Genomic DNA, 22,552 nt, shown 5'->3' with positions numbered 1-22,552 from the left:
TGAAGGAGAGGGGGAAGCAAACCATTATCATAACAGCTCACTTCCTTGTATAAATTTTTTTGATAATTATCATTATTTCAACATATTATTAAATTAAATGAACAACACTAGAAGCAAGTACTTCTAGTGTTGCAACTGTGGCCGATGAAAACGAACATAATATTGTCACACTTCAAAGTGAGGTTGAACAAATGTAGCCTGTCGTCCCCAAAAATTCCAAAGTGAAAAAACAGAAACCAACTAATAATACACCAAAATGAAAGTATGTCAAGAGTTATTTGAATTTCAGTTTTACATCTGTTGGAGATAAAGATGCTCCTGATGCACAGTGCATCATATGTAATAAAATATTAGCAAACAGTTCTTTGGCTCCTGCTAAACTTGTGTTCCATAAATATACTGTGAGATGAAAAGTGTTCCATGACTAAAAAAGTTTGGGAAACGCTGCAGTAGAATAAGTAGCAGGCGTGAGCATAAAACATTATATCGTTCATGATTTCGGTTCTAGCTGTTTGATTTTAAAACGGTTCCGATTTTCGTCAAAGATGTTGACACATTAAACATCTTTCGTGTGTACAGGGTACACATGCGATTTTTTTTTACAAATTTTTTTTTTTTGGATTTTTCAATGATTTTTTTTAAAAAAATTTTGATTTTCTTGCAGTAACATTTTCACAAATGAGCACAAATTAATATTTAAAGGCAGTGTTGATAGAAAAAAAATAAAACAAAATAATAATTATGTTTTGGGGATTAAGCATCCCTCAGAACTGTTCCGGGGTTAAGAGATCTCTGTACAAAGCGAAGTTATGTGCTACCTACATGATGCATTTGTATTTCGAACTCTCTTATTACTAATAATAGTCCCTCCTCCCTGTTTTGCTAAATCTTACCAGAACAGAAGATAAGCATATAAATGTTATATGACATATATTATTGAGTGTTCTTTTTAATGGTGACAAGCATATAGCAAATAAGATAAAGAATTCCCTTAAAAAACACAAAAAAAAAAACTTCATTTCTTTCTACAGACAAAAGAAATAGCTTACTGCCCAAGAAAAACAGTGGGAGAGTCAACATTAGTGATATACATCTTAACAGTAGATGTTGCAAGGATATATTATATACAGTCAGTCCTCATATAACATGTGTTTACACTACACGAATTTGATCATACACGATTTATAAATAGGGGAATGATATCTTATATAACACGAACCAAATTCGCTTATACACAATTCGCCTTTGTGTTTACAAGAAATGGCAGTTGAACGCAGAATCACCCCAACCAAGCGCAACACGATAGGAATGAAGAAAAGATTCTGAAAATGTATTTGTTTTTTATATCAGTGAAGGGGAAACACATTTCAATATAATAACGTAAAAACCAACACAATTCCGGCTATCGGTATAATCGCAAATGCAATTAGATCGAGTTTACTACCAGTTTATAACAGATTCCACTAGCAGAAACGTAGCTGGAAATTGTTTTTATTGTTTTATGGTAGTAACCCCTAGAAATGTGCTTTAGTAAAATGTGAGGTGTTAATAGTGTATCTCTGCCTTTACGGTGTTGTTTATTCAGTTGCTACGCGCGCAGCTTTGTTTATGTGTATCAAGCGTGCCTCCTCATTTTGTAATTGTGCTTTACTCCCTAAAAATGAGTAAAATACTTAAAAGGTGTGAAAAGGAAGCGTCCTGGCGAAGACACTGCAGATTCAGATAGAAAAAGAAAAGCAATAGCGATAAACAGAGGTGGACTGGGTCAAAAATTCTTACCCGGGAAAATTTGTAGTGGCCTCATACTATGGTTTATGGCCAAAATCACACCGGCCTCCGGGGTTTCCCCGGTAAGGCTTATATGCCAGTCTGCCTCTGTCGATAGAGAAAAAATATGAAATTGAAACGCTTTGAGCGCAAGGAAAGACCATGTGATATTGCATGTGCTACAGACCTAAATGAGGCAACGCCGAAAATTACAAAGAATGCAGAGAAAATAACTTTCATAGCAGGAACAACTCAAAGTGTAATTAAAATCCATTAGATTAAGACACAAAGAATTGGAAGAGATGGAACGGCTGTCATCTGTTCGGATAGAAAATCAAACAAAAAACAAGTTTGCTTACGATAGAAGCAAAAGCATTAGCAATATTTTATTACGTAATAGTCGTAAAAAAATACGGATTTTAGTACGATTATTTATTGTGTTTGGTAATGTTTTGGTTACAAATGTGTGTTCAATCTTGGGTGGTCGGCACCTAACCCTATTTTTCCCATAAGGCCTGTTGTTTATATTGCATGATTTTGCATTGCACGAGGGTTTCTAAGAACACAACTATCGTGCTATACGAGGACTGACTGTATTCCAAATGCTATAACTCACCAGTGATGCAAAATAAGAAAATTTAGAAAGAAAAATACTTGGCTCAGTGAGATAAAAGGCAATGTGTTACCCAGATGTACAAATTGTTTTGAAATCTTCCATTATGTGTTGTATTGAAAAATTTCAAAACTGTTTGTGCCATTTAAAACTTTCGGCTTATGCTCTTTACCATCTTATTTGAAAGAGCTTGAATGTTCCTGTTGGTATAAAATTCTAAGTTCAGTTTATGCCAGTGCATTATCTAGCTCTATTAGTTTTTGAGAAACCTATTTAACTTTAAAGGTGTGATATGTATTATTTCCACTTTTATAATGTATAACAGCAGGGACTAACAAATGATCGTGTCAGCAGATGATCTAATTTCTCCTTGAAAAGTTTGAGTCTTGAATTTTTTAAATCAGACAACTAGAGAGAGGTGGGGGGGGGAAAATCTTTGCAATTGCTAGTATGCTCTCAAAGGTGTCGTGATTCTTGTTACGTACACATTCTTACTGTTCTCTGTGTGAAGTGATCCATGACAACTTCATATTAAAATAACTATGTACATGGCATCCAAGTGCTCTAAGGAAAATTAAAAATTTGCCAGTTCAACAATGAAACCAAATTGCCTATAGCGAGAAAACATGTGCCCATATATGTATTTTCTGATTTGGCCTTCATGGTTAGAGTTGTTAAAATTGCTTTTCTTCCATGTTGTGTGGAAAACACCAGAGTTCAAATACCATTTCAGTGGAAAGAACTTTTATAGAATTTTTGACTTAGAAATGATTGCATCAGTTGCTTCAGCACAAATTTAAAGCGTCCTGCTCTCTCTTTTCTGTGGGACTCCATCAGCAGGATTGGTAGAATGTAGTGTAAATAGAAAAGCTATGAAATTTATATCAGATAGGTTTGGGCTAAGCATTCAGGCAAATAGTATCCCAAATGTGGCAAAGCTACTCAGCCAAGGTTTGCCTAAGCTGAGTAACCCTGGAAGGGCATCATCATTGATACTAACTCATGTCATTCATGATAGTTCACAGTCAAATAAGTAATTTGGGAAAAGTATCTGCAGTCTATGACATTATCTTGCAGAATGGGTGCAATATCATTACTTTTTTAGCAGAAAAAATTAATTCTTGAAAAGAAGAAATATTTCTTCTTTTCAAGAATTAAAGATTAACATACATTACCAGTTTGACGGTTATATTACATTAAATCTTTTTGGGAAGTTGTTAATCTGCCAAACTTCAGTTTCCACATCAGTTGGTATATGTATTAATTATTAGTAAAACAATTTTCTGAATGTAATTTCTTTGGGATGAATCTTTCTACAACACTAGGCAACAGATACATAAAAAAAAATAGAAATAATAAAAAAAGAATAATAAAAAAAATTACTTGGGATGAATTCAGATGTGGCTAATATTGATATGCCAATTTTAAAGAATGAAATTAAATTTTCTTTTGTGTTGGAGTTTTGAGCTATTGTCCTCTTCTTGTGCTACTACTATTGTATGTACTGTATTATTATGCATAGCTTCCTTAGGGATTCACAAATATAACTGTGACTGAAGTGTGAGAAAAATGTTACTTTTCTTGTGAATTATAGATTTTAAAGGTGAAATTAAACACAATCATACAGGTGTAAAATAGTTTTACACCTGTATGATTGTATTTAATTTCATACAGGTAACTCATGAATAACTTAGATTTTTTCGAAGGTCAAACGACTGAAAATCCAAGTAGTGCATAAATACGGTTGAACTTGGTTATAATGTGCATCAATGTACTAGTAAAATCTCCTTGTTATAACTATTACTCACTATATCAGTGATGAGTTAAATCTACCTCCTATTCTTTTTAAATTCTCAATAATTTTGATAAAAAGAGAATCAAAAGAAATATTAGAGAGAGAAAAATAATATTTGTATTAATATGCTTGTATTCGGGTTTTTAAATTGATCCAGCCAACTGTTGTTACATACAAAATCTTCGCGTCTAAACTATTTAGCAAATTTCTCTGCTTGAGACTTCAAGATCGGACCGTCTATTGAAAATCCAGCAATTCTTTATGTAGTGAACCATTGAAGCAATGACGTTTGTAGCCTCGCACTTTCTAATTTTTTGTTTTCCCCAGTTATGTTCTTTCCAGTGCCAATATGTAAACATGTTTATTCTTCAACAATGTCGATACTGTTGAAGAGGACAAAGAAAACCTTTTTTTACACACTTCAACATTTTTTGCACCACATTCTAACTCATGAATAATTTAGATTTTTTCACAAATCGAGAGACACTTTACTTTCTTTTGTTAGCAGACACGTTTCCAAAGGAAGGGTTCATTTCAAACTGATTTTACTTTAAAATGATAGTAAAGGAATCTGCATACAAAGTTCTTAGAAGTCCCGTTGCCAATATTTTTAGAAGTCCCAAAATAAATTTATGGTTCATTGAATACAAGGCAATCTGTAAATAGGATAATGCGACAAGCGGAAGGCCAATGCACTATTGTGTAGCCCTGCCCCCCAAAAACATCGGATTAATGGCCGGTCATAAACCGGCCATTAATCCGATGTGGGCAGTCTTGAAAGCTAAGTCACCCTTTTCATTTTTGCCTGTTCCAAGAATTGGGTTTTTTTGACTACCCAAGCAATTGAGAATGTTTGCATAGTTACCAAAATTTGTACGGTATATCTGTGTAGTGCGCTCGTTATAAAAAGCAATAATGATTAAAATCATTATTGCTTTTTGCTCATTACAGCCATAAACTCGTTATTTCTGTGTTCGTTATAACCAAGTTTGACTGTATATATTTTTTTAGAATCTATCACACAATTGAATAAATGTTGTGTGTCAAATCTAGAACAGGGTTTCCCAAAGTGTGGTCCGCGGCCTGGTACTGGTCTGCAAAAAGAAAATACTGGTCCGCCATAAACTTATTTGAAATATGCCTACATAAAACTAAGAAAATTTCCTTTCCTAAAATATGTCAATTTTATGTAAACTTTTGATAATAAACAAAGAAATGAATTACCTATCTTATTTATATTTACTGATGTTAATGAATACTTAATTGCATTATTACTGGTAAGTTAAATGTCCTGATGGTAGTGTCATTATTTCCTGAACCTAAGAGTATAATTATTGAAAATACCTTAATTTATACCTATAGGTGGGCCGCAAAAAAAACCTGCAAACTCCGGTCCGTGCTTGAAAAAGTTTGGGAAACCCCGATCTAGAACATTGCAAATATATAAACAAGATGAATAACAGTAATTTCACCTGAATTACAAATTTTAAATAGTAGAAAATATTACAGAATATTCATGCATTCGAAGTATGGGGAGCTTTAATAACAATGGTGAAAACCAAATAAAATACATATTTCAGTAGGTTGTTTTTTTGCAAGCCTCTGCTTGTAAACACTGCTTTCAGATTTTCTTTTGTGTGTAGCATTACTGTCTCTTTGCAAGAACCAACAATAATTACCTCTCATGGAAGAATCCTATCGCCTCTGATATTGTTCCATTTTTAACATATCCTGATGGAACCATTCACCCTGTTCATCATTTACTGCACCTAAATTTTCACGAATAAATCTGATTCAAATTGAAAAGGGATTTTCAGAGACATTTTACAGTCTAGTTTTCTTTGTTTTTTAGTTTATTATATTTATGTTATATCGTTATCTACTCACTTTATATTAATATATTTTTTTTATTTACTCCAGTTTTTTCCAAATGTATACATGCATATAGCTCAAAAACCCAATGTGTTAGATAAATGTTACCATTTTTCAATTTTACATGTTGATATATACAAGGTCATCGAAAAAGGTGTCCATAATTTCCCTTTTAATTATCTTCGGAAATATTTGATCGATTACTGTGATCGTAGCAGCAAACAGTGTGGTAAATCACAGTTTTATTTGACACCTCAATAATGACCTTGGCTGCACCGTGAGTGTGTGCAAAATGACTCCTATGCATGCTGCCTCAGTCAGTGTCAGTAAGGTGACCATGCAAGAGAAAGCGCAGTGTGTGTTGTGGTACACTGAGTTTCAATACCAACATACATCGGTATTGACGTTGCACTTCTATGACAGATTTTAAATTCAGCTTATCACAACACACCTGCTTTCTGTTGCACAGCCATCTTACTGACACTGACTGAGGCAGCGTGCATAGGAGTCATTCTGTGAACACTCACAGTGCAGCAAAGGTCATTGTTAAGGTGTCAAATAAAACTTATTGAGTTGCCACACTTTTCTGCTATGATCACAGCAATCGATCAAATATTTCTGAAGATAATTAAAAAGGAAATCACAGACACCTTTTTTGACAACCCTGTATATAGGGTTACTCAAAATGTTGTTGAAAACGTTGACAGTATATTTGAAAACAACTATATTTTTCTGTTAAAAAAAAAAAAAAAACCTATCGAATGAAAGCATAAATATCAGTTTTTAACAGTTGCCTTACATTCCTTTAATATGGGCCCCATGTGTGATCCTGCATATGTGAATGTGGCAGTCAAATTCATGCCACACTTTCTCCAGCGTGTTTTTGTCAATCTGAGCGATAGCTACAGTAATACATCCTCGTAACTCTTGCAAACTGACAGGTGGGGGAGGGGCCATAAACACCAAACCTTTCACAAAACCCCATAGACAAAAATCAGAGAGTGAGGCCCGGTGATCTCAGTTGCCAATGAAGTAAAGGCTTGTCATCACGTGAAGCATGGCCAATTCAGCAACGGAAATAAGTGACATTCAGAAACTTTTGCACCTCCCTATGGAAATATGGCAGGCTCCATCCTGCTGCAAAATGAAGTTGTTTCTGTTTTATGGCAGAACCACTTGATCAGCACGTCACAGTAGGAAATGCTGTACACAGTGTCTTCAGCGAAAAAGGAGGTCCCATAAATCTGTTTCTGCGTATACCCCTGATATCTGCCTATAATGACTGAGGCTTGAGTTGTTGAATTTCTGCAAAATTTAGTTTGGAATGATTGCTGCACTGAAACACTTGATTTTGTTTTATGATAACAGAGGACACAAAACGATTTTTTTACATGTGATGCCATTTTGAATACAGCTCTATCTGGCATAGACATTGCTATGTCTTTTTTTTTTTTTTTTTATGAAAACCCCAAACACGAGAGGCATTAGAACCTATAGTACTTAGTACCATGCTTGGGTTGGAGGTCGAGAAGACAAAAGAAGATATTTGTTGACATTAGACTTGAAATTTTGTAGACTGTAATTTTCAGGAAAGACATACGAAGGAAGGTTGTTCCAGAAAACGGCAGTTGAATGTATAAACAAGGAAGATGAAAAGTTAGTTCTGTGAGTTTGAAGTTGGACAGTAAATGGATGATGGCTGGTGGAAGCACATGTTTGGACTATTTTGAAAGAGAGAGCGGGGAATTATAGAACCCAATTCAGAAGGACAGTGCCCATGAAAGTATCTGTAGAAAAAGCATGCAGCAGAAACAGTACATCTCTGAGACAGTGAGTGAGAGACTGTGTTAGAGAGGAGTCATTAATTAATCTAACGGCGCCTCCATAGCCAGGTGGGCAGGAGCAGCAGTGCGTAGCACACGCTTCTTGATTAGACCGGGGTTCGAGCCCGTCACCACCAAATACGGAGGATGCGGAAAGGTCAGGGAATGACCACCGCATATTCCCGGAGCAATATGGCCTTAGTTGCTAATGCTCCTAAAATCCAAACAGCAGCAGCAATTAATCTAACTGCCCTCTTCTGAATGGAATCTAGAAGCATGAGAGGGGTTTTGGGGGCACCACCCCAGATGTGGGAACAATATTCCATTGTAGGGCGGATCTGTGATTTGTACAGAGTGAACAGCTGTTTGGAAGAAAAGTAATGCCGAGAGCGAAAGAGAAAATCAAGTTTAGATGCAGAGGAAGCAATATTTGTAATGTGCTTGTGCCAAGAGAGATTAGAAGTCAGAGTAATATCAACTTGCCTTGAAATTGGAGTGTCACCAAAGATAAGCATAGGAGCAGAAGAATCCTTTTTGCAAGATATAAGACAAGACTGAGTTTTAGAAGGATTGAAATCAGCTAAGTTGTCTTTGCCCCACTGGAGAATTACCTGTAGATCGGCATTTAAGGAATTGGTAGCGGATATTCAAGAAGTTGAAGCTGATTGAGCAGGGCAAGGTTTCTCAAAATGGAAAGTGGAATGCAATGTGCTATCATTGGCAAAACTATGGTTAGGGTTTCCAGTCAATGGAAGAGGGTCATTGATATGCAAGAGGAAAATAGTGGGGGAAAGAACTGAACCGTGGGGGAAACCAGCATTAGTGGAAAAGTTAGAAGATTGAGAGCCATCTACCATCACCCTCAGTAAGCGGTCAGAGAGAAAACTGGATAACCAATTACAAAAAACAGTTGGCTGGCAAACCATAAGATGGAAGCTTGTTTAGAAGACCTTTATGCCAAACATGATCGAAAGCCTTTGAGATGTCAAGAGCAACTGCCTGTGTTTCACCGAACTTTTCCATTGAATTTGTCCATAAATAGGTAACATAAGAATTCCATTCCGTCAGTGGATCGACACTGACGCAATCCATACTGGCAATCATTGAGCAGACGGAAGGTTTCTACGTAGTTTAAGAGTTGGCAGTTAATTGATTTCTCCGTTACTTTAGAAAGAGTAGAAGTAATTGCAATGGGACAATAATTGGATGGGAGGGATTTGTCACCCTTTTTAGGAACTGGTTGGATATGAGCAAATTTCCAAGCAGAAGGAAAAACACCTTTGGAATAAGAAAGTGAAAAAAGCAACAAAGAACAGGAGTAAGTTCATTAACACAGATTTTGAGAACAAGTGGAGAAATACCATCAGGACTTGGAGCTTTCTTAGCATCAAGATTTGTCAAAATTCTTCTGACATCCTTTTGACAGAAGACCACAGGAGGCATTGAATGGAGCGTGTTGGGAATGGTGGGAAGTGTTTTACCAAGATCATTAATACATGAGTTGGAAGAAAAATGGGATTCTAGCAGGTCAGCTGTATCCTTGGCTGAAGTGACAACAGAACCATCTGGTTTTGACAGAGGTGGGAGCAGAGAAGGGCAAAAGTTCCGGCCAATAGCTTTGGCAAGAGACCAGAATGCTCAGCTACCTTTAGGGCAAGAAGCAAGTTATCTACTCTTAGCCTGTTCAAAATCTAATTTGGACTGAATAACTGCTTTACAATTGTTGCAAGCTTTGCTGTAGGCAGAAAATGAAACTGAAGAATTGGAAACAAGCCAATTACGATATGCAGCGTTCTTCTCTTGAACAGCCTTAGCACATTTATTTTGAAAACCAAGGTTTAGATAAATGATGAGATTTTAAAGTACAGTGTGGGATAAAGGATTCCATTCCTACATGAATAATTTCACTAACACGATCTGAGCAAACGTTAACATCAGAAGTTTTGAAACAGTAATCTGACCGAGGAAAAGAAGAAAAGAAATCTCGCAGGTCATCCCATTTTGCATTCTTGTAATGCCAAACAATACGAGGTTGAGAATAGCCATGAGATATAGGCTCCGTTGGAGAAGAGGCAATCACCAAGTTGTGACCTGAGGTGCCTAAAGGACCATTCACTTTGACCGTGTACTTAGAAGGGTTGTTTGTAGAAAAAGATCAAGCGTGTTGGCTGTATGGTTAGGATTGTCCGGTATTCTTGTAGGTAAATGAACAATCTGTGCAAGGTCATTAGTAATTGCAAAAGCCTTAGCATCACGACCAGCTGTAGTTGTGAACATTAAAATCACCAAGGAAAATTACCTCACAGTTAGGAGAGTTGGACTGGGGAAAGTCAAGTTGCAAAGAGCTCCAAGTGATTAGTGGAGTTGGGAGAACGGTAGAGACAACAGATGAATTTGAGAGAATGAGGTAGAGAGATTAAGCCAGAGGAGATTCCAAATTATCAAGTCTCTGACAGGGAATATTGGAACGGACATATGCACAAGTGCCACCTTTGAGGTGAAAGGAACCATACAGCAAATAGTTTGGGCAACTGAGATGAACACTAGTTGAATCAACCGATAACTGAAATTCTGTCAGAAAAAGTAGATGGGATGGGTATCGTTGAAATTAGAATTGAGACTACGTATATCTGTGAAACGAACTAGGAAGTGTTTGGGAGGTTTAGATCTTTTCGCAGATAAGCTTACTCTATTAGTTTGACAATTCGTGGTGTATTCAATAGTAAGAAAAAGTGTGGGGGGGGGACATGCCATATGAAGTAATGAAATTTTTGCATATGGCATACACATAGTAAGAATATACCCAGATCCTTGACATAACGTGGCCTTGACAGTGCCCCCCCCCCCCATACACACTACTTGGACTCCCTCCAGTCACTGTCTGGCAGAGTAGAGGTAGCAAGATTATACACTAGCTGATCCAGAAGCCTCCTAAAAAGTTACCAATAGGTTCAGTCCAGTGTACTAACTAGCGGCCGGCCTGCTAACACTGTTTTAGAGCTGTACTCTCAAAATGTAAGGAAGATTGGATCTCGCCATGTGTTCATTGTAACCTCAAAAGTCATCAGTCATACTGCATGATGGAAGAGATGGGGAAGGGTTGACTTGAACTTAGCTCTGGAGACTAAACGTGGGTGCCTCCAATAAGCAAAGTGGTGGTATTGCACCGGTTGATGAGAGTCATTTACCACCTAGTACAAATGTTAAAACTGTGCCATCTGTCTTGCAGAAAACATAACTTTGGTATTTATGCTTTCATTTGATAGTATTTTTGTCACAAAAACTTAGGTAGTATATTTGACATACACTGTCAAAGTTGTCCACAACATTTTGACTAATCCCGTATAAAAATTATCTAATTGCAGTTGATTTATAAAAATCGTTGCCTAGTGTGATTAAATATTTTATCATTACTTTTTAATTTTTACATAACTAGTTCAAGTGGAAAATTTATTAATATAAAACATTATCTTTGGCAATATTGTTTTATTATCATATTGTATCTATATAACATCGGTGTAGATATACCATAGACAACTCTTAAAGAAAAACTATGGTAGTAGTGTGAAAGGCATCATTTCATTTGTATCTCATATTGTGCTCATCCTTGACAATGAGTTGCTCGTGTATTGCACTATCTTGAATAAATAACGCTTCACTAATAGAGAAGACTATTGTTACTTATTCTTGTATGTAGCATTACAGGAATAAGTAACAATAGTCTTCTCTGTTAGTGAAGTTACTTATTCGAAGTAGTACAATACATGGGCAGCTCATTGCAAAGAATGAGCACAATATGAGATACAGATGAAATGATGCCTTTCACACCAAGTTTTTCTTTAAGAGTTGTCTATGGGGTATCTACACCGATATTATAAAAATTGATCTAGAATCTTAAACTCGTAAAATATTATGCCATGTTGCATTTAGTTTTATTTAAATTTATCATTTTGTGAACTTGCACTGGGTTTCTCATTATCATTTTTGTATGGCAATTATTATTCAAGACAACCCCCTCCACACACACACACTGAATTTCTGCCATTGGAATGAAGGCTGCTCATTTCACTATTTGATTAATTTTGAAGAAAATTCACCATTTGCTTTTACATTACTTAATTTTTAATTATGGAATTTGAAAGTATTTTCTTCTGTTCATAATACTATACTGCATATCATCCATTAATACTGCATTCATAATTAAAATTGCAAAAACATAAAACATTTAAATAAAAATATTGGTTTTATTTGCTATTAGTGTAATCTACTGTATAAATTAAGGTTAGGGGCAGACTGGTGAAAACATCACGATAAAATTTTCAGAAGGATGTAAAGTACCGGCAATTTCCAACAATACTGAAGTCAATTTAAAAATAGCAAATTAATATAGATTTCAGTCTAACGGTTTTCTGAGAGAAAGAGATTGAGAGAGATTAATTTGGGATTGCTTGGTTATTTCATTATAAAAGGGAAGTTGAGAACTGCTGTTTATTTGATGGCTTAGTATAAGAAATCATGAAATTGCCCTAATCTCTTTAAATGATTATACTAAAAGTAAAATTATTATTACTTAAGATGAATACAGAAGCCAGTCTTCAGGTGCAAATTTAACTCTTTAGTGTGGCATTCCATCTGATAGGTCAGAAATCTTTATTTCTGAAATGTTTTTTTTTTTTTTTGTTTTTTTTTTTTTTAATCCTGATGTTTCACCTTTTTCTGATGGATTCAGAATGCTTATTAAGTGCAATTTATTTTGTAATATAAAAAATAGATTTAAAAATTTGTTTTTGTTTTTTTTTTTCAATGAAAGAAAACTTAATTCTGTTGTTTAAATGTAATACCATTAGTAATTTCCATTTAAAATTTATAAAATTGTTAAGTGTACATTTCAGCATAATATAAGCATTCATATATATGTTAGATATATATCTATCTATTATTACCTATTTTATATAATAATTTAAACATGAGATAACTTACATAGTGATAGTGCGATTGTCTGGTGATAATGTACTGTGTGTCACAGAAACTGTAAACATAATTTCAATAATGGTCTTTCTTCATCTGTCAGCACACTTCGTGTAGTAACTCAGAATTAAAAAAAAAAAATTGTGTATATTTAGAAAAGTAGAGAGAGCAACAGCCACTAATCTTGAACAGGCTAGCAACTAGGTTTGAATTAAGTCTTAATTTAATTTATCACTCAACCTGTATTTTGTAGTGGTCATCATGAAGAGTGTGGGAGACTGTAATGAATTAAGTATACAATATATGATCATATTATGGTCTCCTTCAGCCTGTATGATAACTTCAACTCTTATGGTCATACTTTCTAGGAGGAGGTGGTGGTGGCTACCTGAAACTTCTCCTCAAAGCAACTATCACAGCAAATTTGAAAGAATGCTATTTGGGCCACAGCCCAATGTAGCATTCTGATTCATTCATTCATTCAGTTCATTCCACAGATGTTCAGAAGGGACAAAATTCACTCTCTCTGTGCCAGCCAGCCAGTCCGACTTATCTTTGTTGTCCACAAACCAGTCCTGTATTACAGGACCCTGAAAATATCAGCATAGTTGTGTTGATATTTTCAGAGCCCATATCTGTAATATTGCTGCAGTGTAGTACATAATTGTCCTCAGTGTCGAAATTAATGTCCATGTACTTTGTTTTCAGGCACTACTACCAATGGAGCAATTCCAAACCAGTTGAAACAGCCATGCCATTAGACTGCCTCCATGAACTTCATGGTCAAGACAGGAAATGCTCCCCAAGCAATCTCCATATCCATACATGTCCATCAGAATAAAAGTGTGTAAGATTTTTACTCCATAGTATCTTCTGTTGCTGTTCATGAGTGAACTTTAGGAACAACATCACTCCAGTCATTTCTGGAGTGTAGCTGCTTTGCTTTTTAACAAAAAGATAGTTGAATGAATTATCAAACAAACAAGTAGTTGATGAATATTCCTGTGTTCTCTTTGGCTTCCTCTGTTGATATACTTTTTTATTTCTGAAGATGACATTGAGGTAAGAAATATCTTCTTTATGGTTGAATACATTCCATGAGTTTGTAAGGCCGTCCAGATCTTTTGTCACTGGAGTATCATCTATGGTCTTCCATATTTGAACATTTCCCACAGTTGATTTTGGGTGGTTCATGCCAGTTGCAGTTGCACAGAAAGGTTTCTGGTATGGCATCCAATGACCATCTCAAGTTGAAAATCTAATTCCTGATGTATGACCCTACTGACTTCTAATGTACAGGCAATATATCCACAAAATATATATAGGGTTATTCAAAATGAAGTCCGGGGTTTCAGTACAGGAATTGTTTGAAACCCCGGACTTCATTTTGAATAACCCTGTATAACTATGGCATGGCTGAGCAGATACACATGAGCAGGAAATTTTTGGCACAGTATACAGTTGTTTCCCACTCTCAAACTTGTATAGCTGTAAGTATTTCAAGTTTACAACTTGTCAGGTCCCACACTGCATCTTGTTAGTCAACAAACAGTGCAATATCTAAATTAGCAGTGTCTTAATAATTCAGTTGGTCATAGTAGTTCACAGGCTCGATCACAGGTTCTTGAGCCCAATTTCTTCCTGTGGGCGGTGGAGGGGTATGCGAAGGATTGTGTATATCAACAAAAACAGCAAAGGAAGAACTTTTGCAGTGAATTGTGGACACATGGAAATGCTTGAAAATATTCAAAAGGCAACAGTCTATTTGGAAACACAGAATTTACATAGAGAATGGTGGTGGACCATTAGGAGCATTATTTTGCACAGAAATAGGCAGCCAAGTGGCCAGTTCTGTCTCAAGAACCTGTATATATTCTACCAAGAAAAACATGGTGGCATCTGAAATTGTTGCCTTTGAATTTGTAAATAGAAGCAAGGCCTGCCATGCAATGTCTCCATGAAGAATCTTTAATCAGCAGTGCCTGTAAATGTGAGCAGCCCATTTTCTAAATGAAATCTGTAAAATCAGAAACAGAATTGAGGCCCAACAGACCATAACCTCTCATATCTATTAGAACATTTCACATGTTTCAGTATAAATATTTCTAATAAAAAAGCTTTCAGTAGTTATCTGTTATTTATAAAATTTTCATCTTGCCCACAGATGAACAAGGTTCATCTATGGGCAGGATGACTCTAATGATTTCAAAAATCTGAATTATGTTATTTCAGTAAAAACAACCATATATGTAATTTTAACCCTTTTGCAAGTACATATCTCCACATACTGAGTGGCTAGTTTCTTGGTGCAGTTTATTGGGTTGATGGTGAAGCACTATCAAAGACTACCATGTCTGCACCAAATTATATAAAGCAGGTATTTAGACACCATGGGGGTGTGAGTGTGCACATGCATGTCTAATTCAGTGAGATGACAGGCCAGCAGGATAATCTTAAGTCAGACACTACCATCATGCTAGGATGTTCACACATAACGGTCTAAAGTGTATATGAGCTGGTTGAACAACCAGAGAAAACATCTAGCCAGACAATTTGGGGGGGGGGGGAATTAAAAAAGAAGGAACTGGAAAGTTGCTGGAGAGGCCTTCATTCTGCAGTGGATTGAAAATGGCTGATGATGATGAATAATACAGATGGACCACAATCAGTGTCAAATGAGAATGCAATATACCAGTAGTGTGCATAGTGGTATATGCACACTACTTGTATATTGCCAAAAATAGTGTATACTGTTCTCTCTGGCATCCATTCATTGATGGGCTTCACCATGTTTATATAGTGATGCCCCTGCTTCATGCATAGAAACTTGCCACTTTATAGGAACACATAAAAGGAAAATGTGCTGTAAAAGATTTTGCATCTCATAAGAGATTTTTCATGAGATTTTATAATAAAATTTTCCAAAACGTATTGTATAAGAAAAATAAAAAACATCAAAATAATTTTTGTTGTTTTCATTAAAAATGTATATAATAAAAAATATGTATTTAAATATATTTTTTATTAATGAATAGAATATTAGAAATGACAGTTTGACTGAATCTTGGCTTTTTGCCAGCGATATTGATTGGCACACAAAACACACCATGTGCCTACATACATGGTGTGCTTTGTGTGCCAGTTGGTTTGGTCTAAGATAAAATGTATGTGCTACTGATTTCACTACATCAGAACTGCAGATTATAAATACATATATTACAAATATTAACATTTTTAGTTCTTATATGTGTAATAAATTTCTTGTTTTCAGTTTAAATAGATTAGACTATTGAATAATACTTAGAGAGTTATAAAAGTCTTAGATTATAAATTTATGGATGTTCTATAAAAGTTCTTGTATATTTATTTTATTTTTATGCTCTGAATATTTTTCCAACAAGATTTAAAAAAAAAAAACAGGAAAAAATATTTGGATTGTTGCTTTTTGGAGTTGATGAAGGGGTATTCAGCAACGAGTTCCATAAACTTAATTATTTTCTCATGTGGTTAAAAATAACATTGTTTTTTATTGTAAACTTAAATTAAAATCCCTAATACCCTAATAAAATGCCCTAATAATCACAAAAATCATTCTAAAGTTAAAAAATTAATAATTTAAAAAAAATCATTCTAAAGTTATATATTGATAGTAGAGTGGAAAGGCTTTGAAAGGGTAAAGGGTTATGATAATCATTATGCAATGTATTGGTAAGGATAGTTCAAAAAGTGTTAGTAAATGACTGTTGAAACATAGCTTTAGAGAGTTTTTCCGTGTCCAACATAATCCCCCCTAAATTGCATTTCACATTTCCCCAAAGGACAAAAGTTTGTCTGTTTATGGTATAGAGAAAAATGTCTCAATTCTTCTGTACAGACAAGTCTTGCAATAGGAATGGGGTGAAGGAAGGATCTCAAACCCTGCATCTGGAATGGCAAACATTGTGGTAGTGGGCCTTGTGTTTGCCCTATTGGAAAAGTGCATCATGGTGCAGTTTCCCTGTTAATTATATATAAATACTAGCTGTGGTTGTGGCAGAATTCTCAAGGTAATCAACATGCACCACTCCCTGAGCATCCCTAAAAATGGAGGCCACCTCATCTGCCTACTAGCCAACACTAATTTCTTGGGCGACTGCAATAGTGTCGCATTTGCACATCTTTAGCGTTTTGCCTAAATCTCTCCAAATTACATCTGTCTTTGAGCAATATACTTTCTAGTCATTGGTTAACAGTCATAGAACCATTCATGGACACCTTTTAAGCTTACAGTAATGCATCAGTATACTATGTCCTTAATTCTTTCAGCAATGTGTTCTGCTGGTGGTTGCTAGTTGGTTCAGCAAAGTGAGTTTCTTTGTGGAATAATTAAGTTTCTTTGTGGAATAATAAATAATTGGCAAAGTGGAAAACTTTGTATATAAAAACTTTTAAATTTTAATTTCTCCTTATTTTGACTTGGTTGCCCAAAATCAGAGCGAAATTAATGTCAAAAATCAAATCGGAATTTTTTAAAAAATTGTAAAAGATACTCTATTTCTCTCTTGATGTAGTGTCTTCTGATTTTGCTCTCTCAGTGATAATAATCCATAATACAGGATGGTTTGCACAAAGCTGATTCCCAAATGTATTGATGAACAGAAACATTGCAAGTGAGATTGTGCCCATAGCACTTAGTGCAGTACAAAGAGGGAGGAAATAGCTTATTCTATCACATAGTGACTTTGGATGAGAAGTGGTGCAAGCACTTTGAACAAGAGAACAAGTGACACAGCATGCATTGGAAACATCAGTCATTGTAATGCCTGAAGAAATTTAAGATGTACAAAAGCACTGGAAAGGCCGTGCTTATGCTGATCTTCAACATGCAGGGACCGTTACTAGCAGTCAGCTCACAAAAGGTGTGCATTTCCTCAAAGTTGATTTGCGATATGCCCTCAAAAATATGAGACCTGGACCTTTGACATTTTTTCCCACAATGCTGCATGACCATATGCAGCTTGGTACACAATTTTGACCATCCAGAAACTGCACTAGTAATTGAACATCCTCCATATAGTCTGGACTTTGACTTAGATTTTTCTGTGTTTGGAAAAATGATCAGATGTTGATTCCTTGTAATGATGAAGTGACAGTTCCCCTTTTCTACCTACCAAAATATGACTTAGTTTTTTTTTTTTTTTTAAGTGATATTTTGTTTTTCACAGAGTAATTGCATGCATCCCCCGGTAGGTGACACTCCCATTTTTCATTTGATACAAATGATTGTCATTCTAATTCATCCATTTCCTTGAAGAAAGCAGCTTTAAAAGTTTAGTCTGTTTTCTGTAAGTAACAACAAATAAAAGTTAATAGTTTCAAAAGGGCAATGTCCGTGCCATTCTGTTTAAAGGAATTACACAGGTCACACTGCCTCTAATCACACCGAATTTCTAAATAAAGCAATCTTAGCCTTGGGTGGAATATCTTAAATCTTTCTCAGAAAGATTTCAAATGTTTGAAACTTTTCCACAAATTTTCATTTTTGTGAAGAGTTGATGAAAAAGTATCTTTTTATTGATAAGTCAGCAATACTAATCATTTTATATTTCATTTTTTACATAAAATAGTTATCATTTATTTATATTATTTGTAAAATATATATTATGGTAATATCTTCCAAACAGAATAATAATTGTAAAAAAAGCCTGCAAGCATAATTACAAAGCAGAAATATGTGCACATGTGTAAATTTGAATTTTTGCAAGCTGAATGATTTTATTAACTCTGAAATCAAAGTGTCTAATAGTTTAATTTTTATGTTTTATGACTGTAGAGTTTTCCCTTAATTTTAAGCAGAATTAACAAACATTTCTGCCTAAAAACTCTTTTAGGGCTTGAGCCTCAGGCTGGCTGACCGGGCTAGCCAGGTGGGTAAAGTGCCCGTCTGGCAACCCAAAGGTCGCGGGTTCGAATCCCGCCTCGGGCTTGGATCAAAGTACTGCAAAAACCTTGGGAGGTGCATTATGGCCACAGAAGCCGATGCGCCAACAACTACAAAAAAAAAAAAAAAAAAGCCTCAGGCTGCATGAAAGTTTAACAACGTAAGTTTGTGCATTAGCATCATGTTAGTATGCAGCAAATTCTAAAATAGCTGAAAATGGCATTGTTTTTGGTGTATCTCATATTGTGAATGCCTTTACAACAAGTTGCCATGATATTGCACTTCTTCAGATAAGTAATGCTTCACCAATGGAGAAGGCTGTTGTTGCTTATTCTCAGCAGATACCACCACCACCCAGATGGCACCATTTCAAGGCTATTTGGCCTATCTTCAGTGGGTGGGTAGATACCCTGGTGATGCAATGATGGCAATTCAGTTATCAAGTATAACTCCACAATATGAGAGATGCCTGATGGTGTATGAAATGAATCAGACTAAAACACTTTTAGGGCTTAAGCCTCAGGCTGTGTGAAAGTTTAACAATGGACAAGTTTGTGCAATAGCATCATGTTAGTACTCAGCAAACTTTAAAATAGCTGAAACTGCATCGCTGAGAATAAGTAACGATAGTCTTCTCCATTGGTAAAGCATTACTTGTTTTTATTTTCCAATGTGAAAGTACTCTTTGAGGCACATTCATTGATGTTCTCTCTCTCTCTCTCTCTCTCTCTCTCTCTCTGATACTGTACTAATTATGCATTTACGTTCACATTAGGCGCCTCCGTAGCCAGGTGGGAAGGAGCAACAGTGCATAGCACACGCTTCTTGATTAGACCAGGGTTCGAGCCCGTCACCACCAAATACGGAGGATGCAGAAAGGTCAAGGAATGACCACCGCATATTCCCGGAGCAATGTGGCCTTAGTTGCTAATGCTCCCAAAAACCAAACAACAACAACAACGTTCACATTAGAGTACAAAACATTTTCTTTGAGTTTGTTCATTGTTGTTTATATTTTAACAGGTTGAACTGTCATTTTTAACCAGTAGCACTTCTTTTTAGTTATAAAATTTTACAAATGTAAATAAGTTCAGTTGTTAAATGTTTAACCGAGTAGCGTGGCACCTGTCAGGCATCAATTTTCCTTTTAATTTTAGGAAAATTTTTTTAAAAAATTTAATTCTATTTGAACAATATCAATATTCTTAATGGATTGCAATATTTATTTTATGTAACTTTTTAATTTTTACAAAATATTAAAATTTATAAAAGTGCAATTTCTTATACCTTTTATTTTCAAAAAACAAACAAAAAAAATAATATTGCAAAAAAACGTATTGGACAAAATAGAAACAGTCCCTTAGTCTCTTTCATTTTCAAATTTAAAAGACCATTAAGTGCACGAAATTTTAAACTGCACATACCACATATTTCTTCTTGTGTATATAAATATTATTAAAAATTAAAAAAAAAAAAAAACCCATTATACATGATAATATTAGTTAGTTCTATTTTCAGACTTATTTCAGAATTTGAAACTTCTTCCTTTGGAGTAATGGCCATTTTGAGAGAATACTTGAGGAAAGTAGAATGTATAATACTTTTCTTGCACCTCAGCATCAAGAGCTTTGGTATGCCGTCTTGACTTTATATTTTATCTGGAAAAGCACCCCCCCCCCTCCCCAATTTGGTCCTTCATTACCTGGCACATTTCATTTCTGTCTTCTGTGTTGCAGCTGTCCTGTTTTAACCAGAACTTGATCAAGATTAAAGTCTAAATGAAACTAAACAATACTGGCTTAGTTCTGGGATATATTAAAACTAAAAGGGAAGGTGGCACAGCACATATGTCTTGAGGGAATAGAAATTGTGCATATTATCATTGTGTGAAAGTCCTAGCTTTGCTATTACAGTAGTTTTCAGTGCAAAAACTTTCCTACCAAATGGTGTGGAACAGAAACAGCATGCTCTGTCTTAGAGCATTGTGAGCTATAGCTTCATCCTTTTGAAGTCATATGGCATGGTTTGTTTCCCACACTACAATTCAGTAATTTTATCTGTACTCCTCTGATTGCAGTAACTGTATATAATGCCACTATTCCATTACTGGTTATTTACAATGTATTTTAGAATTTACCTTTACCTGAAATGAATGATGTACACCAGCATTTTTATGTCCTCAGAATGATTCCTTAATGAAGCTGCTTTGAATTTCTGTTGTACAGTGCTTACACTTTTAAAATTGTTTTGGAAATATTTAGAAAATAAGAAAATTTTTTGTTTCCATTATATTGCTAATAGGAAATATAGATGGAATAATAAGCAGGGAAGGGAAAACTTAACATTTCAGTTTGAACTATTATGCATGCTAGTTACTGCTTTATCATAAATTCTTATAATGTCTGATTTGAAATGGTTCAGCATCGAAATTTCGATTCTTAATCCAGCCGATTTTTTTTTTTTTTTTTTTTTTTGTAATTTGATTGTGGCCAAAACTTTGTTTTATTTTTGAATTCTTTTTGCTAGACGTTTCTCTTTCTTCAATTGAAATATATCCCTGTCTGTTGGTAATAATTGTATACCATATTTGATATACATGATCATTTCCAACCTAGCATAATAATACAATAAGCATAAACAAATCTGGTATTGAAAAATTCTGAAAAACAGTATGCAATAACCACAGAAGTGATATTTTACCAACAAAGGCCATGTTTAGAAATTGCAGAATAAATGGCTTTAGGGTTACCAGATAAGATCCATCTATTATTATGTGAAGTGTCATGAATTCCAACAATAAACAGTTGGAATTCAAGATTTTGCCATTACTCGCCGGTGGGTATTTGACCAGTTTTATTGCTGTCACAGTAGATAACAGATAGCCTGAGATTTAAAGATATTGCTTGGGTTAGTTCAAAATGCTGGTAATTAGCTGATTAAACACTACTCAGAATGGACTCTGTTGATATCAATAAACAGAGTGCAAACTCATCTTGTTCTTCAAGAACTGGCCACATTTTCCAGTAATACCTAGCTGTGAGTGTCAGGTGGGCTACAGAGAGTGATTTACATGCCAGAAGCAATTATTAACTGTGGCAAATACAAAGTGATCATAAAAGAAAAGTTATTAAACACAAAGATTTGAATGTTGCAAAGCTAGTTTAACCAGATAGTTAAACATGCAGAACTCTTCATGATACATAGCAAAAACTGTATGGCATAGTGAAAAAGCACTGACTATTCTGTTCAACCAGTGAATATCACAGTAGGCCTAGTAGTCTTAACAAAACAAACTTTGCAATTCCAATACTTTTAAATAAGTGATTCACCAAAAGGGACACTGTGCCATTTATGGAAAACTTTTTCAGGACTTTTTTTGAACCTCTCATCAGACAGCAGGTGATCTCAATTAAAAACAGCATGCATGTGGGAGTAGGAAAATGCTTTCATCCCTTCCCATGCAGAATATTTGTGTGAATGTTATGAAGAGAGTCTGGGAGCACACCAACTATGAAAAATACAATATTTGGCCATTGAAAATAGGTAATTTTAAAGTAACAACTTATACATATGTTTATATGATGAGATCATGCAATGATTCAGAATCTAATAAGACTCATTTGTTGGCACATGTCAGGGTATTTCATTCCCCTGAAGGATGTGTTGCTGAATACTAAAATACACTTCTGTATTAATCTTTTGAAATGCTCAAAATATTTCATAATTATTGATTTTATTCTAACTGAACACAGTATATATATATTATGGTATATTTAATTCTAAAAGATAACACT

At 35.0% G+C, this 22,552-nt stretch overlaps 1 protein-coding gene across 1 annotated transcript in view; it reads left to right on the top strand.

Annotated features, from left to right (window-relative positions):
* Ythdc1 (YTH domain containing 1) overlaps window positions 1-22,552 on the top strand; it is a 163,391-nt gene that overhangs the window by 96,246 nt on the left and 44,593 nt on the right. The gene's annotated exons all lie outside the window — the stretch shown is intronic.

Source organism: Mastigoproctus giganteus, chromosome 1, assembly GCF_048544385.1.
Source record: "Mastigoproctus giganteus isolate SK-2022 chromosome 1, ASM4854438v1, whole genome shotgun sequence".
Classification (NCBI taxonomy): Eukaryota; Metazoa; Arthropoda; class Arachnida; order Uropygi; family Thelyphonidae; genus Mastigoproctus; species Mastigoproctus giganteus.
The sequence above is the reverse complement of the archived record's forward strand: the minus strand, read 5'-3'. Positions and strand labels throughout refer to the sequence as shown.